The sequence below is a fragment of the Callionymus lyra genome, chromosome 6 (assembly GCF_982586985.1).
Source record: "Callionymus lyra chromosome 6, fCalLyr1.hap1.1, whole genome shotgun sequence".
NCBI lineage: Eukaryota > Metazoa > Chordata > Actinopteri > Syngnathiformes > Callionymidae > Callionymus > Callionymus lyra.
This window is the reverse complement of record NC_141823.1, coordinates 31,013,852-31,026,392: the sequence shown is the minus strand read 5'-3', so window position 1 is coordinate 31,026,392 and position 12,541 is coordinate 31,013,852. Positions and strand designations below refer to the sequence as shown.

General features: G+C 42.5%; 1 long non-coding RNA gene and 19 other non-coding genes across 21 annotated transcripts; 9 read left to right on the top strand and 11 right to left on the bottom strand.

The window, feature by feature from the left end:
* The first annotated feature begins 224 nt into the window (after positions 1-224).
* Positions 225-338, top strand: LOC148078574 (U5 spliceosomal RNA). Its single transcript, XR_015711534.1, has one exon. It is a non-coding gene; the product is annotated as a U5 spliceosomal RNA (small nuclear RNA).
* Positions 339-587: 249 nt separating this feature from the next.
* Positions 588-661, bottom strand: trnan-guu (transfer RNA asparagine (anticodon GUU)). The gene has a single exon. It is a non-coding gene; the product is annotated as a tRNA-Asn (tRNA).
* A 317-nt stretch (positions 662-978) lies between these two features.
* LOC148078572 (U5 spliceosomal RNA) lies at positions 979-1,092 on the top strand. The gene has a single exon (XR_015711533.1). It is a non-coding gene; the product is annotated as a U5 spliceosomal RNA (small nuclear RNA).
* Positions 1,093-1,719: 627 nt separating this feature from the next.
* LOC148078571 (U5 spliceosomal RNA) lies at positions 1,720-1,833 on the top strand. Its single transcript, XR_015711532.1, has one exon. It is a non-coding gene; the product is annotated as a U5 spliceosomal RNA (small nuclear RNA).
* Positions 1,834-2,438: 605 nt separating this feature from the next.
* LOC148078570 (U5 spliceosomal RNA) lies at positions 2,439-2,552 on the top strand. Its single transcript, XR_015711530.1, has one exon. It is a non-coding gene; the product is annotated as a U5 spliceosomal RNA (small nuclear RNA).
* A 627-nt stretch (positions 2,553-3,179) lies between these two features.
* Positions 3,180-3,293, top strand: LOC148078569 (U5 spliceosomal RNA). The gene has a single exon (XR_015711486.1). It is a non-coding gene; the product is annotated as a U5 spliceosomal RNA (small nuclear RNA).
* Positions 3,294-3,542: 249 nt separating this feature from the next.
* Positions 3,543-3,616, bottom strand: trnan-guu (transfer RNA asparagine (anticodon GUU)). The gene has a single exon. It is a non-coding gene; the product is annotated as a tRNA-Asn (tRNA).
* Positions 3,617-3,933: 317 nt separating this feature from the next.
* Positions 3,934-4,047, top strand: LOC148078567 (U5 spliceosomal RNA). Its single transcript, XR_015711485.1, has one exon. It is a non-coding gene; the product is annotated as a U5 spliceosomal RNA (small nuclear RNA).
* Positions 4,048-4,674: 627 nt separating this feature from the next.
* LOC148078566 (U5 spliceosomal RNA) lies at positions 4,675-4,788 on the top strand. The gene has a single exon (XR_015711487.1). It is a non-coding gene; the product is annotated as a U5 spliceosomal RNA (small nuclear RNA).
* A 249-nt stretch (positions 4,789-5,037) lies between these two features.
* On the bottom strand, positions 5,038-5,111 carry trnan-guu (transfer RNA asparagine (anticodon GUU)). Its single transcript has one exon. It is a non-coding gene; the product is annotated as a tRNA-Asn (tRNA).
* Positions 5,112-5,428: 317 nt separating this feature from the next.
* LOC148078564 (U5 spliceosomal RNA) lies at positions 5,429-5,542 on the top strand. Its single transcript, XR_015711806.1, has one exon. It is a non-coding gene; the product is annotated as a U5 spliceosomal RNA (small nuclear RNA).
* Positions 5,543-6,169: 627 nt separating this feature from the next.
* LOC148078563 (U5 spliceosomal RNA) lies at positions 6,170-6,283 on the top strand. Its single transcript, XR_015711795.1, has one exon. It is a non-coding gene; the product is annotated as a U5 spliceosomal RNA (small nuclear RNA).
* A 249-nt stretch (positions 6,284-6,532) lies between these two features.
* Positions 6,533-6,603, bottom strand: trnan-guu (transfer RNA asparagine (anticodon GUU)). Its single transcript has one exon. It is a non-coding gene; the product is annotated as a tRNA-Asn (tRNA).
* Positions 6,604-7,603: 1,000 nt separating this feature from the next.
* LOC148078561 (uncharacterized) lies at positions 7,604-9,479 on the bottom strand. Of its 2 annotated transcripts, XR_015711438.1 has the most exons (5): positions 9,210-9,479; positions 8,411-8,564; positions 8,258-8,344; positions 7,945-8,094; positions 7,604-7,736 (listed from the first exon to the last, which is right to left on the bottom strand). It is a non-coding gene; the product is annotated as an uncharacterized LOC148078561 (long non-coding RNA). The 2 variants fall into 2 exon arrangements; XR_015711437.1 differs by having other exon boundaries at positions 8,411-9,479.
* A 398-nt stretch (positions 9,480-9,877) lies between these two features.
* On the bottom strand, positions 9,878-9,950 carry trnak-uuu (transfer RNA lysine (anticodon UUU)). The gene has a single exon. It is a non-coding gene; the product is annotated as a tRNA-Lys (tRNA).
* Positions 9,951-10,305: 355 nt separating this feature from the next.
* Positions 10,306-10,378, bottom strand: trnak-uuu (transfer RNA lysine (anticodon UUU)). Its single transcript has one exon. It is a non-coding gene; the product is annotated as a tRNA-Lys (tRNA).
* Positions 10,379-10,737: 359 nt separating this feature from the next.
* trnak-uuu (transfer RNA lysine (anticodon UUU)) lies at positions 10,738-10,810 on the bottom strand. The gene has a single exon. It is a non-coding gene; the product is annotated as a tRNA-Lys (tRNA).
* A 98-nt stretch (positions 10,811-10,908) lies between these two features.
* trnai-aau (transfer RNA isoleucine (anticodon AAU)) lies at positions 10,909-10,982 on the bottom strand. The gene has a single exon. It is a non-coding gene; the product is annotated as a tRNA-Ile (tRNA).
* A 635-nt stretch (positions 10,983-11,617) lies between these two features.
* Positions 11,618-11,690, bottom strand: trnak-uuu (transfer RNA lysine (anticodon UUU)). The gene has a single exon. It is a non-coding gene; the product is annotated as a tRNA-Lys (tRNA).
* A 523-nt stretch (positions 11,691-12,213) lies between these two features.
* On the bottom strand, positions 12,214-12,287 carry trnai-aau (transfer RNA isoleucine (anticodon AAU)). Its single transcript has one exon. It is a non-coding gene; the product is annotated as a tRNA-Ile (tRNA).
* Between the last annotated feature and the right edge of the window lie 254 nt (positions 12,288-12,541).

Sequence of the window (12,541 nt, the reverse complement as noted above, 5' to 3'; positions counted from 1 at the left end):
CTCACCTGATTTCTGATGTCTATCAAGGCCTTGTTTGGGCTGTAGACGGCACATTGTTCTGAAGGTCTTGAGATCTGAGCCTCACACGGGGCGCCTAAAAAATGAGTTGATAGTGAATTTTTGGCAGTTCACATATATTGAGTAAGATGGCCTAGCGTTCCCCACCATGAGTTAAAGGCACTTGATGGAAAATACGCCTTCTTCTCACCCACTGGCTCATCAGTTCACTCGTGTTTCTCTTCAGATCGTATAAATCTTTCGCCTTTTACTAAAGATTTCCGTGGAGAGGGACAACATGAGTCTTTACCAATTTTTTGATGCCCTTCTTTGTTGGGGCTTCCTCATATGTTCAATGAAAACAACTGTCTTTAAAAACTGCTTGGTCATAGAAAGTGTTTCATGGAACCATTTTTGTCATAGAGCATCCTAAAAGTTTTGATCATCCTTTAGCAAATTTGAACAAAGGTGGGGTTACTGTTATATTGTTGAGGATTGTGAAGCAAAAAAAAGCTGCCGTTGTACCAGCTTCAGTTTCAATGGCATTCACCATGGGTCTTCGTTTAGAGATGGTCCTATCAAAACTGGGCCGTCCCTGGGCGGGCTTGAACCACCAACCTTTCGGTTAACAGCCGAACGCGCTAACCAATTGCGCCACAGAGACATGTCACCCATGTAACAGACTTGATTTATTTTGTTAAATTAAACTGGGAAGTATGTGAAATCCTTACCTGCAGAAATGACACCATAATTCGGGCTCACCTGATTTCTGATGTCTATCAAGGCCTTGTTTGGGCTGTAGACGGCACATTGTTCTGAAGGTCTTGAGATCTGAGCCTCACACGGGGCGCCTAAAAAATGAGTTGATAGTGAATTTTTGGCGGTTCACATATATTGAGTAAGATGGCCTAGCGTTCCCCACCATGAGTTAAAGGCACTTGATGGAAAATACGCCTTCTTCTCACCCACTGGCTCATCAGTTCACTCGTGTTTCTCTTCAGATCGTATAAATCTTTCGCCTTTTACTAAAGATTTCCGTGGAGAGGGACAACATGAGTCTTTACCAATTTTTTGATGCCCTTCTTTGTTGGGGCTTCCTCATATGTTCAATGAAAACAACTGTCTTTAAAAACTGCTTGGTCATAGAAAGTGTTTCATGGAACCATTTTTGTCATAGAGCATCCTAAAAGTTTTGATCATCCTTTAGCAAATTTGAACAAAGGTGGGGTTACTGTTATATTGTTGAGGATTGTGAAGCAAAAAAAAGCTGCCGTTGTACCAGCTTCGGTTTCAATGGCATTCGTTTAGAGATGGTACTCTCAAAACTGGGCCGTCCCTGGTTGGGCTTGAACCACAAACCTTTCGGTTAACAGCCGAACGCACTAACCAAATGCGCCACAGAGACATGTCACCCATGTAACAGACTTGATTTATTTTGTTAAATTAAACTGGGAAGTATGTGAAATCCTTACCTGCAGAAATGACACCATAATTCGGGCTCACCTGATTTCTGATGTCTATCAAGGCCTTGTTTGGGCTGTAGACGGCACATTGTTCTGAAGGTCTTGAGATCTGAGCCTCACACGGGGCGCCTAAAAAATGAGTTGATAGTGAATTTTTGGCGGTTCACATATATTGAGTAAGATGGCCTAGCGTTCCCCACCATGAGTTAAAGGCACTTGATGGAAAATACGCCTTCTTCTCACCCACTGGCTCATCAGTTCACTCGTGTTTCTCTTCAGATCGTATAAATCTTTCGCCTTTTACTAAAGATTTCCGTGGAGAGGGACAACATGAGTCTTTACCAATTTTTTGATGCCCTTCTTTGTTGGGGCTTCCTCATATGTTCAATGAAAACATTGTAGAAAGTGTTTCATGGAACCATTTTTGTCATAGAGCATCCTAAAAGTTTTGATCATCCTTTAGCAAATTTGAACAAAGGTGGGGTTACTGTTATATTGTTGAGGATTGTGAAGCAAAAAAAAGCTGCCGTTGTACCAGCTTCGGTTTCAATGGCATTCGTTTAGAGATGGTACTCTCAAAACTGGGCCGTCCCTGGTTGGGCTTGAACCACAAACCTTTCGGTTAACAGCCGAACGCACTAACCAAATGCGCCACAGAGACATGTCACCCATGTAACAGACTTGATTTATTTTGTTAAATTAAACTGGGAAGTATGTGAAATCCTTACCTGCAGAAATGACACCATAATTCGGGCTCACCTGATTTCTGATGTCTATCAAGGCCTTGTTTGGGCTGTAGACGGCACATTGTTCTGAAGGTCTTGAGATCTGAGCCTCACACGGGGCGCCTAAAAAATGAGTTGATAGTGAATTTTTGGCGGTTCACATATATTGAGTAAGATGGCCTAGCGTTCCCCACCATGAGTTAAAGGCACTTGATGGAAAATACGCCTTCTTCTCACCCACTGGCTCATCAGTTCACTCGTGTTTCTCTTCAGATCGTATAAATCTTTCGCCTTTTACTAAAGATTTCCGTGGAGAGGGACAACATGAGTCTTTACCAATTTTTTGATGCCCTTCTTTGTTGGGGCTTCCTCATATGTTCAATGAAAACAACTGTCTTTAAAAACTGCTTGGTCATAGAAAGTGTTTCATGGAACCATTTTTGTCATAGAGCATCCTAAAAGTTTTGATCATCCTTTAGCAAATTTGAACAAAGGTGGGGTTACTGTTATATTGTTGAGGATTGTGAAGCAAAAAAAAGCTGCCGTTGTACCAGCTTCGGTTTCAATGGCATTCGTTTAGAGATGGTACTCTCAAAACTGGGCCGTCCCTGGTTGGGCTTGAACCACAAACCTTTCGGTTAACAGCCGAACGCACTAACCAAATGCGCCACAGAGACATGTCACCCATGTAACAGACTTGATTTATTTTGTTAAATTAAACTGGGAAGTATGTGAAATCCTTACCTGCAGAAATGACACCATAATTCGGGCTCACCTGATTTCTGATGTCTATCAAGGCCTTGTTTGGGCTGTAGACGGCACATTGTTCTGAAGGTCTTGAGATCTGAGCCTCACACGGGGCGGCTAAAAAATGAGTTGATAGTGAATTTTTGGCGGTTCACATATATTGAGTAAGATGGCCTAGCGTTCCCCACCATGAGTTAAAGGCACTTGATGGAAAATACGCCTTCTTCTCAACCACTGGCTCATCAGTTCACTCGTGTTTCTCTTCAGATCGTATAAATCTTTCGCCTTTTACTAAAGATTTCCGTGGAGAGGGACAACATGAGTCTTTACCAATTTTTTGATGCCCTGCTTTGGTGGGGCTTCCTCATATGTTCAATGAAAACAACTGTCTTTAAAAACTGCTTGGTCATAGAAAGTGTTTCATGGAACCATTTTTGTCATAGAGCATCCTAAAAGTTTTGATCATCCTTTAGCAAATTTGAACAAAGGTGGGGTTACTGTTATATTGTTGAGGATTGTGAAGCAAAAAAAAGCTGCCGTTGTACCAGCTTCGGTTTCAATGGCATTCACCATGGGTCTTCGTTTAGAGATGGTCCTATCAAAACTGGGCCGTCCCTGGGTGGGCTTGAACCACCAACCTTTCGGTTAACAGCCGAACGCGCTAACCAATTGCGCCACAGAGACATGTCACCCATGTAACAGACTTGATTTATTTTGTTAAATTAAACTGGGAAGTATGTGAAATCCTTACCTGCAGAAATGACACCATAATTCGGGCTCACCTGATTTCTGATGTCTATCAAGGCCTTGTTTGGGCTGTAGACGGCACATTGTTCTGAAGGTCTTGAGATCTGAGCCTCACACGGGGCGCCTAAAAAATGAGTTGATAGTGAATTTTTGGCGGTTCACATATATTGAGTAAGATGGCCTAGCGTTCCCCACCATGAGTTAAAGGCACTTGATGGAAAATACGCCTTCTTCTCACCCACTGGCTCATCAGTTCACTCGTGTTTCTCTTCAGATCGTATAAATCTTTCGCCTTTTACTAAAGATTTCCGTGGAGAGGGACAACATGAGTCTTTACCAATTTTTTGATGCCCTGCTTTGGTGGGGCTTCCTCATATGTTCAATGAAAACAACTGTCTTTAAAAACTGCTTGGTCATAGAAAGTGTTTCATGGAACCATTTTTGTCATAGAGCATCCTAAAAGTTTTGATCATCCTTTAGCAAATTTGAACAAAGGTGGGGTTACTGTTATATTGTTGAGGATTGTGAAGCAAAAAAAAGCTGCCGTTGTACCAGCTTCGGTTTCAATGGCATTCGTTTAGAGATGGTACTCTCAAAACTGGGCCGTCCCTGGTTGGGCTTGAACCACAAACCTTTCGGTTAACAGCCGAACGCACTAACCAAATGCGCCACAGAGACATGTCACCCATGTAACAGACTTGATTTATTTTGTTAAATTAAACTGGGAAGTATATGAAATCCTTACCTGCAGAAATGACACCATAATTCGGGTTCACCTGATTTCTGATGTCTATCAAGGCCTTGTTTGGGCTGTAGACGGCACATTGTTCTGAAGGTCTTGAGATCTGAGCCTCACACGGGGCGGCTAAAAAATGAGTTGATAGTGAATTTTTGGCGGTTCACATATATTGAGTAAGATGGCCTAGCGTTCCCCACCATGAGTTAAAGGCACTTGATGGAAAATACGCCTTCTTCTCAACCACTGGCTCATCAGTTCACTCGTGTTTCTCTTCAGATCGTATAAATCTTTCGCCTTTTACTAAAGATTTCCGTGGAGAGGGACAACATGAGTCTTTACCAATTTTTTGATGCCCTGCTTTGTTGGGGCTTCCTCATATGTTCAATGAAAACAACTGTCTTTAAAAACTGCTTGGTCATAGAAAGTGTTTCATGGAACCATTTTTGTCATAGAGCATCCTAAAAGTTTTGATCATCCTTTAGCAAATTTGAACAAAGGTGGGGTTACTGTTATATTGTTGAGGATTGTGAAGCAAAAAAAAGCTGCCGTTGTACCAGCTTCAGTTTCAATGGCATTCACCATGGGTCTTCGTTTAGAGATGGTCCTATCAAAACTGGGCCGTCCCTGGGTGGGCTTGAACCACCAACCTTTCGGTTAACAGCCGAACGCGCTAACCAATTGCGCCACAGAGACATGTCACCCATGTAACAGACTTGATTTATTTTGTTAAATTAAACTGGGAAGTATGTGAAATCCTTACCTGCAGAAATGACACCATAATTCGGGCTCACCTGATTTCTGATGTCTATCAAGGCCTTGTTTGGGCTGTAGACGGCACATTGTTCTGAAGGTCTTGAGATCTGAGCCTCACACGGGGCGCCTAAAAAATGAGTTGATAGTGAATTTTTGGCGGTTCACATATATTGAGTAAGATGGCCTAGCGTTCCCCACCATGAGTTAAAGGCACTTGATGGAAAATACGCCTTCTTCTCACCCACTGGCTCATCAGTTCACTCGTGTTTCTCTTCAGATCGTATAAATCTTTCGCCTTTTACTAAAGATTTCCGTGGAGAGGGACAACATGAGTCTTTACCAATTTTTTGATGCCCTGCTTTGTTGGGGCTTCCTCATATGTTCAATGAAAACAACTGTCTTTAAAAACTGCTTGGTCATAGAAAGTGTTTCATGGAACCATTTTTGTCATAGAGCATCCTAAAAGTTTTGATCATCCTTTAGCAAATTTGAACAAAGGTGGGGTTACTGTTATATTGTTGAGGATTGTGAAGCAAAAAAAAGCTGCCGTTGTACCAGCTTCGGTTTCAATGGCATTCGTTTAGAGATGGTACTCTCAAAACTGGGCCGTCCCTGGTTGGGCTTGAACCACAAACCTTTCGGTTAACAGCCGAACGCACTAACCAAATGCGCCACAGAGACATGTCACCCATGTAACAGACTTGATTTATTTTGTTAAATTAAACTGGGAAGTATGTGAAATCCTTACCTGCAGAAATGACACCATAATTCGGGCTCACCTGATTTCTGATGTCTATCAAGGCCTTGTTTGGGCTGTAGACGGCACATTGTTCTGAAGGTCTTGAGATCTGAGCCTCACACGGGGCGGCTAAAAAATGAGTTGATAGTGAATTTTTGGCGGTTCACATATATTGAGTAAGATGGCCTAGCGTTCCCCACCATGAGTTAAAGGCACTTGATGGAAAATACGCCTTCTTCTCAACCACTGGCTCATCAGTTCACTCGTGTTTCTCTTCAGATCGTATAAATCTTTCGCCTTTTACTAAAGATTTCCGTGGAGAGGGACAACATGAGTCTTTACCAATTTTTTGATGCCCTGCTTTGTTGGGGCTTCCTCATATGTTCAATGAAAACAACTGTCTTTAAAAACTGCTTGGTCATAGAAAGTGTTTCATGGAACCATTTTTGTCATAGAGCATCCTAAAAGTTTTGATCATCCTTTAGCAAATTTGAACAAAGGTGGGGTTACTGTTATATTGTTGAGGATTGTGAAGCAAAAAAAAGCTGCCGTTGTACCAGCTTCAGTTTCAATGGCATTCACCATGGGTCTTCGTTTAGAGATGGTCCTATCAAAACTGGGCCGTCCCTGGGTGGGCTTGAACCACCAACCTTTCGGTTAACAGCCGAACGCGCTAACCAATTGCGCCAAAGCTGGCGCACGTTAGTCTGTTAAGGGGGGGGAAGAAGGAAGAGAAGAGGGGAGAAGGGGGAGGAAGAAAAAAGAAGAAAAAAGAGGAAAAAAAGAGAAAAAAAGGAGGGGAAAGGGAAATATTCAGGAAACTGAATTTATCCCATTTTTAGTGATCGTTGTTATGCTATTGACAGTTTTATCAACTATGGGCATTGTATTTAAATAAAATATGTTGGTTATGTTAAGGGAAGTTGATACATATTCTGCTTTTCTTTCTTGTGATGTGATGAAACATGCAAAACACAAACAGATGTTTCAATATATATATATGTTTAATTTAGTAAAACACACAAGAAAAATGTACACATCAACCCAAAACCAGTAAAAAAACCAAATATTTTATATACAATACATATTATATATATTTTTTTAATATCCTCAAGCCACTTCTCTTTAGGAACAGTCTCAGTCGAAGGGCAGTACATTTTCCCCTGATACTGACTGTGCCCAGTCTCCTTTGTCCTAAACTGCCCACATTTTTTACAGCTGTTGTGCTCCTCCTTGCGGTTCACCCTTCTAACCGGAGCTGGAGCAGGTGCAGGTGCATGTACAGGTGCAGGAGAGGCACAGAGGAAGACTCCTAGAGAGGGCCCACTAAGGGCGGATGGTGTCACTAGGAGCATCCTTGGTTGGGGAAAGGCAGGGCTGCGTGGAGCAGGGCTGCGTGGAGCAGGGCTGCGTGGAGCAGGGCTGCGTGGAGCAGGGCTGGGTGGAGCAGGGCTGGGTGGAGCAGGGCTGCGTGGAGCAGGGCTGGGTGGAGCAGGGCGGGGTGGAGCAGGGCGGGGTGGAGCAGGGCTGCGTGGAGCAGGGCGGGGTGGAGCAGGGCTGCGTGGAGCAGGGCGGGGTGGAGCAGGGCTGCGTGGAGCAGGGATGCGTGGAGCAGGGCGGGGTGGAGCAGGGCGGGGTGGAGCAGGGCTGCGTGGAGCAGGGCTGCGTGGAGCAGGGCTGCGTGGAGCAGGGCTGCGTGGAGCAGGGCTGCGTGGAGCAGAGCTAGGAAGCTTGGGTGGTGGTGGAGGAGAAGGACTTGGGCTGCGGCTCACTAAATTAGGCTTTAGTAGAGCTGACTTGGACCCTCCAAAGCGAGACTTTGTGAACTACAAAAAGAAAAAAATGTATTAGATCATGATTGATGCTCCATACAATTTCACAAGTGTTGTGTCTAACTGTGGGCAGAGATAAAGAAACCAGATGCATGTATTATAGGTGTGTAACTATATTATTATGAATGGGTGTTTGACATTTGTTAGACTTCAAGACCATAATGATAAGAGCACAATGAAATAAAAAAAGACTATTATTCACCATCGATAAACTGGGAGGAGGTCTCAAGAATGACCGTGGCGTCGCCAAAGCCTCAGTCTGTGAGGGCCCGGTTCCTTCTCTTGATGTCCCAGCTGCTACTGCTGTTGAGGTGGTAGCATGGGACACCGATGTTGTTGTTGCAGGGCCCGACTGGATTGACAACAGCAATAATGTAGCATTAGGACAGCAATGTTATAGTGTTATAACATAACATAATGCTGAGAGTAACTAATATTCGACACATGACCGTCATGCTGATGTTCAGCTCACAATGTAATCTCATGTGTTTATGTTATATGAATAAAAAGATTACTTTAGAGGCGTGAAAGCCACAAGAGCAGGCAGTGGATCCTCCGAACAGGACAGTTTGTCCACGGGTCTGCAAAGGGCACTTCTCAATCTGAGGAGATATTTTGGCGTTATTTACTCACAGTTTATAAGTATTTACGAATGTATAATTTTTTACCTTCTGATAGAGGTCATGCCACTTCCGCTGCCGTGGAGCTGGTCTGTTGCCTGCTCCAGAGGGCCAGACGCCTGTATTGGCAAAGGCCTTCCTTCAACCTGGCCATCCATTCACCATCCCCCATGGGCTTGTGGGACTTTGGTCTAGCACTCATCTGTTGTGGAAGTAATAAAGTTAAATTAAATCCCCAAATTTCTCATTTTTATTAAGCAAAAAGAAGTGAATTATAATATATTATAATTTCTAAGGCTGCATGCTTTGTAAAACGTGTAGAACTCTGTTTAAAAACGTGTAAAACTCTGTTTAAAAACAATAAACTCTGTTTAAAAACAATAAACTCTGTTTAAAAACAATAAATTCTGTTTGTAAAACACCCCAATAACTGTAGAAAAACGAAAACACAATGCCTATTCTTACCATGGAAATGTTAAACATAATATTTTATTTTATTTTTTAATTTTATTCGACTTTAAATCATTAAACTCTTGTAAGATAACTGCTCCTTGCGCGTAATTGTTATTAACGGGAGACAAGAAACAAAGCCCTACTTCGACGGGCAAAAACACAGACAAAAAATAGATTATTTGTTATAAAAGTTAGAAATATTTTTCTGGTTAAATTACTGACATGTATTTAAAGCGGATTTCATTCATACATTAAAGCTAACGTGGGTAGTGACAAATATTTTGAAAAGTAGTGTGTTATAACTAGCGTTGCATGCACGACATTTTATGCAAGAAAATAAACATAAAATGTTATTTACATGGCTAGATAGTAATCCTTAATATTAAAAACTTACCTTCTCAATGTAACAGTCTGCAATCGCTCCTTGTGACGCAAATGAAGTAGCGAGGGAGGGGGTCGGTAGATGAGCAAGTTCATGCGCGCGCAGGGGGGGAGGGTTTAGCGCCTGTGATTGGTCAGGCTCACTCGAGCCCCCTCTGCTTCATGATTGGTTTTCGCTTAAAGGAACTCTGTTACACGATTGGTCGAGCTGAGAGCACCTCTGCTTCATGATTGGTTTTTCACTTAAAGGAACTCTGTTACACGATTGGTCGAGAGAAGACAGTCTGACGTGCGATGGGTAGAGCCATTCAGGCTACTGCAGACACTTAAGTAGCAAGGTTTTTACAGTTCATATAGTTTTAAATCAAAAAGAAAGTGAAAGTATTGTCAAATTGGCAAGCATTGCAAAATGTGGCCCGTATGGGGATCGAACCCATGACCTTAGCGTTATTAGTACCACGCTCTAACCAACTGAGCTAACCGGCCTCATGAATCTATTCCAAATGTCATGTTATTTTTTTCTTACAGCTAACTGAAATCAGGCGGAAGGGTTTAAAAGGAAGCCATACTTCTCTGTTTGGACACCAAATCTCTGTGTCCCTGTCTATTACTGTTGGTTAACATCTTTGTTGCATGTTTTGGTTCCGTCACAACCATTTGTCTAAATATAAGTAACTGGGTCGCCTGAACAGGGACTTGAACCCTGGACCCTCAGATTAAAAGTCTGATGCTCTACCGACTGAGCTATCCAGGCTACTGCAGACAGTTAAGTAGCAAGGTTTTTGCAGTTCAGATTGTTTTAAATCAAAAAGAAAGTGAAAGTATTGTCAAATTGGCAAGCAGTGCAAAATGTGGTCGTATGGGGATCGAACCCATGACCTTGGCGTTATTAGCACCACGCTCTAACCAACTGAGCTAACCGGCCTCATGAAACTATTCCAAATGTCATGTTATTTTTTTCTTACAGCTAACTGAAATCAGGCAGAAGGGTTTAAAAGGAAGCCATACTTCTCTGTTTGGACACCAAATCTCTGTGTCCCTGTCTATTACTGTTGGTTAACATCTTTTGGTTCCGTCACAACCATTTGTCTAAACATAAGTAAGTGGGTTGCCTGAACAGGGACTTGAACCCTGGACCCTCAGATTAAAAGTCTGATGCTCTACCGACTGAGCTATCCAGGCTACTGCAGACAGTTAAGTAGCAAGGTTTTTGCAGTTCAGATTGTTTTAAATCAAAAAGAAAGTGAAAGTATTGTCAAGCAGTGCAAAATGTGGCCCGTATGGGGATCGAACCCATGACCGTGGCGTTATTAGCACCACGCTCTAACCAACTGAGCTAACCGGCTTCATGAATCTATTCCAAATGTCATGTTATTTTTTTCTTACAGCTAACTGAAATCAGGCAGAAGGGTTTAAAAGGAAGCCACACTTCTCTGTTTGGACACCAAATCTCTGTGTCCCTGTCTATTACTGTTGGTTAACATCTTTGTTGCATGTTTTGGTTCCGTCACAACCATTCGTCTAAATATAAGTAACTGGGTCGCCTGAACAGGGACTTGAACCCTGGACCCTCAGATTAAAAGTCTGATGCTCTACCGACTGAGCTATCCAGGCTACTGCAGACAGTTAAGTAGCAAGGTTTTTGCAGTTCAGATTGTTTTAAATCAAAAAGAAAGTGAAAGTATTGTCAAATTGGCAAGCAGTGCAAAATGTGGCCCGTATGGGGATCGAACCCATGACCTTGGCGTTATTAGCACCACGCTCTAACCAACTGAGCTAACCGGCCTCATGAAACTATTCCAAATGTCATGTTATTTTTTTCTTACAGCTAACTGAAATCAGGCAGAAGGGTTTAAAAGGAAGCCATACTTCTCTGTTTGGACACCAAATCTCTGTGTCCCTGTCTATTACTGTTGGTTAACATCTTTGTTGCATGTTATGGTTCCGTCACAACCATTTGTCTAAACATAAGTAAGTGGGTCGCCTGAACAGGGACTTGAACCCTGGACCCTCAGATTAAAAGTCTGATGCTCTACCGACTTAGCTATCCAGGCTACTGCAGACACTTAAGTAGCAAGGTTTTTACAGTTCATATAGTTTTAAATCAAAAAGAAAGTGAAAGTATTGTCAAATTGGCAAGCATTGCAAAATGTGGCCCGTATGGGGATCGAACCCATGACCTTGGCGTTATTAGTACCACGCTCTAACCAACTGAGCTAACCGGCCTCATGAATCTATTCCAAATGTCATGTTATTTTTTTCTTACAGCTAACTGAAATCAGGCGGAAGGGTTTAAAAGGAAGCCATACTTCTCTGTTTGGACACCAAATCTCTGTGTCCCTGTCTATTACTGTTGGTTAACATCTTTGTTGCATGTTTTGGTTCCGTCACAACCATTTGTCTGAATATAAGTAACTGGGTTGCCTGAACAGGGACTTGAACCCTGGACCCTCAGATTAAAAGTCTGATGCTCTACCGACTGAGCTATCCAGGCTACTGCAGACAGTAAAGTAGCAAGGTTTTTGCAGTTCAGATTGTTTTAAATCAAAAAGAAAGTGAAAGTATTGTCAAATTGGCAAGCAGTGCAAAATGTGGCCCGTATGGGGATCGAACCCATGACTTTGGCGTTATTAGCACCACGCTCTAACCAACTGAGCTAACCGGCCTCATGAAACTATTCCAAATGTCATGTTATTTTTTTCTTACAGCTAACTGAAATCAGGCAGAAGGGTTTAAAAGGAAGCCATACTTCTCTGTTTGGACACCAAATCTCTGTGTCCCTGTCTATTACCATCTTTGTTGCATGTTTTGGTTCCGTCACAACCATTTGTCTAAACATAAGTAAGTGGGTCGCCTGAACAGGGACTTGAACCCTGGACCCTCAAATTAAAAGTCTGATGCTCTACCGACTGAGCTATCCAGGCTACTGCAGACAGTTAAGTAGCAAGGTTTTTACAGTTCATATAGTTTTAAATCAAAAAGAAAGTGATTGTCAAATTGGCAAGCAGTGCAAAATGTGGCCCGTATGGGGATCGAACCCATGACCTTGGCGATATTAGCACCACGCTCTAACCAACTGAGCTAACCGGCCTCATGAAACTATTCCAAATGTCATGTTATTTTTTTCTTACAGCTAACTGAAATCAGGCAGAAGGGTTTAAAAGGAAGCCATACTTCTCTGTTTGGACACCAAAGCTCTGTGTCCCTGTCTATTACTGTTGGTTAACATCTTTTGGTTCCGTCACAACCATTTGTCTAAACATAAGTAAATGGGTCGCCTGAACAGGGACTTGAACCCTGGACCCTCAGATTAAAAGTCTGATGCTCTACCGACTGAGCTACCCA